We start from the raw sequence: 3,100 nt of genomic DNA, 5'->3' as shown, positions 1-3,100 counted from the left end.
TGAGGAAGCTAAGGGGGAATAGTGCTGGCTCAAGGCCATGAAGGAGGAGATGGCGTCCATTGAGTAGAACAGCACATAGAAGCTGGTGAAGCAGACCCGGGGTCACAAGGAAATTGGCGTGAAGTGGGTCTTTAAGGTCAAGCGCGACGAGCAGGGCTCCATTGTCAAACACAAAGCTCGGCTCGTCGCCAAGGGGTATGTGCAGCAGCAAGGCGTCGATTTCGGTGAGGTATTCGCCCCTGTTGCAAGGATGGAATCAATTCGAATGCTGCTTGCAGTTGCTGCATTGGCTTGTGCATCATATGGATGTCAAGTCAGCATTCCTCAATGGTGAGCTCGATGAGGAGGTGTATGTCCAGCAGCCGCCGGGGTTCATCTCTACCGGACATGAGGAGAAAGTGCTGAAGCTGAACAAGGCGTTGTATGGGCTGCGTCAAGCCCCTCGCACATGGAATGTGAAGCTCGACAGGAGTCTGCACGACTTGGGGTTCGCTCGCTGTGTGAGTGAGTATGGCATGTACACCAAGGGCACAGCAGCGTCGCGTGTGGTGGTGGGAGTCTATGTGGATGACCTCATCATCACTGGTGCAGATTCAGTAAATGTTGAAGTGTTCAAGGAGGAGATGCTGAAGGTATTTCGCATGAGTGATCTGGGGCTTCTCTCGTTCTATCTTGGGATTGAAGTGAAGCAAGGCAGGAGAGCCATTACTCTTGGATAGGAAGCATATGCAAGGAAGCTGCTTGAGAAGGCTGGAATGCAGAGCTGCAACTTCTGTCATACGCCAACGGAGGCTCGGCTCCAACTGTCGAGCAGGGGCACAACAGCAGAAGTCGATGCAATAATGTATCGCAGCCTGGTGGGCAGTCTGCGGTATTTGGTTCACACCCGGCCAGATATCTCTTTTGCTGTTGGGTATGTCAGCAAATTCATGGAGAAGCCTAGGTTGGAGCATCTTGCAGCAGTTAAGCATTTGTTGAGATATATTGCAGGGATAGTGGAGTATGGGATTGTCTACCCCAAATGTTCAGATAGCAACAACAGGTTAATGGGCTACAGTGACAGTGATTTTGGGGGGGGGGAGATGTTGATGATAGAAAGAGCACTACTGGGGTGATCTGCTTCATGGGTGAGCTGCCAATCTCCTGGCAGTCCCACAAGCAGAAGGCAGTGACTCTTTCATCATGTGAAGCTGAATACATGGCTAGTGCAGTGGGTGCATGTCAGGCTGTGTGGCTTGCCAGGCTGCTGGGCGACATTGTAGGTGTCAAGGTTCAGCTGCCTATTCTGAAGATGGATAATCAATCAGCAATCGCTCTAAGCAAGAATCCCGTCCTTCATGACAGAAGTAAGCATATTGACACAAAATTCCATTACATTCGTAAGTCTGTGGAGGAAGGGAGGATATGCCTGGACTATGTGAGCACTCAAGAGCAGCTTCCTGATGTTCTAACAAAGGCATTGGGGCGAGCAAGGTTCTGTGAACTTCGAGACATGATTGGCGTCGTCAAGCTGAAGTAAAACCGAGCATGAATTAGGGGGGGAGATTGTTGGATAATCCAAGCTCGGTTAGTTAGCTAGAATAAAGGAGCTCATCGTTGGCCACGATGAGAGCATCGTTGTACAGGCCGCTTGCATGAAAACATGTAGTTGTGCTCCTTTTCTTTCGGCAGAGTCCTAGGTGTAGAGGAGGTGATGAACTGGTCTTCAGGTCATGGGATGGCGCGATCGCAATGGAGGTGTGGGAATCGCAGCGTCGTGGCCCATTTTAGCCACTTGTTTTCAGTTGTAATAGGTAGTATATATTGCTTATCAATACACGAAAAACGCCTGTTGGTTAAGACACCAAAACTCTGTGTGTTCCACTGTGATCTTGTGTGCGTGTGTGTGTTCTAAAGTTCCAGGTGTTCTTCGTCTCCGGCGACGGGCGTCTGGCATTGAAGTCAACACCAATCAGTAAGGAGACTTTCTTTATGCACAACCATAATATTGAGCTCTGCTGGAATAAAAGGAAAAGTACTCGGAGGAAATCACAGAGAACTACTCAGCAAAAAATGCAACTCAGCTCAGAGTTAGAAGTCGAAGTTCCCTTTATTTTTTACGGCCAAGTCCTTGTTTTTCTTGGATTGGGTATCAGCTCACTTCTCCAGCTCCATGATCCTGTTGTGATGTTCAGCATTGGATGCTTCAAGGCACTCTTAAAGCTTGGTATTTCTAGCTCCCAACTTGGCGAGCTCTTTCTCCAGAGTTTCGGCACACGGGATGTCATCTGCTAAATCCATGATTGATGCTTGGGCCCAGTTAGGATCTACTAGCACATCGAAGGCAAAGGCCTCCTCCGGCACTGGCCGCTGCTGACGACGAGCCGGACACATTGATATCTTCATCAGTAATTGGTACCGCCTGTGTGATCTTCTCACGGTCAGCACTCGCCGCCTGACCTTGAGTAAGAACTCTCACCTCGGGAAGTACACTTGGCGTAGGTTGGGTTGGGTCGACCTGCCCCAGGCCTGACTGCTCGGGGGATGAAGATGCGGGCGCCGGGCAGCGTGAATTCTTCCTGAACCGAGCTCGAGTGCCTGGGGCTGTGGTAGCTAGATCAGTGGCAGCCGCCACATCACTATTCACTACTAGAAATCAAGAGTTCGCAGTGTGCTTAGATCTTCACCGTGTGCAAATCCACGGGCACACAGCGAAACGCGGCTTTGCCATGCGCCATAAAAAAACACACGGCGAACTTCCGGCACACGGCGAAATAAGGCTTTTCCGTGTGCCAAAGGCCGGCACACGGCAAAATTCTTACCACGTGTGCCGTCCGCCCCCAACCCTAACGGCCGGTCGACGCCGTCCAACTTTGCCGTGTGCTTGGGCTAGACACACGGTGAAGCTGCACCTTTGCCGTGTGCCAAATGCCGGCACACGGTAAAATAAAAAAATTCTTTTCTCTTTCATACAAAAATTTTATGTCCGGAATATCCGGACAGATACCCGGAGTATCCGGATTACCGATCGGATGTCCGAACGGCAACCCGGAGTATCCGGACATATACCTGGAGTATCCGGGTCGACATATATCACATGATATTGTTTAATTGCAAAAAA

Source organism: Panicum virgatum, chromosome 1N (genome assembly GCF_016808335.1).
Source record: "Panicum virgatum strain AP13 chromosome 1N, P.virgatum_v5, whole genome shotgun sequence".
Classification (NCBI taxonomy): Eukaryota; Viridiplantae; Streptophyta; class Magnoliopsida; order Poales; family Poaceae; genus Panicum; species Panicum virgatum.
This window is presented reverse-complemented; position numbering follows the sequence as displayed.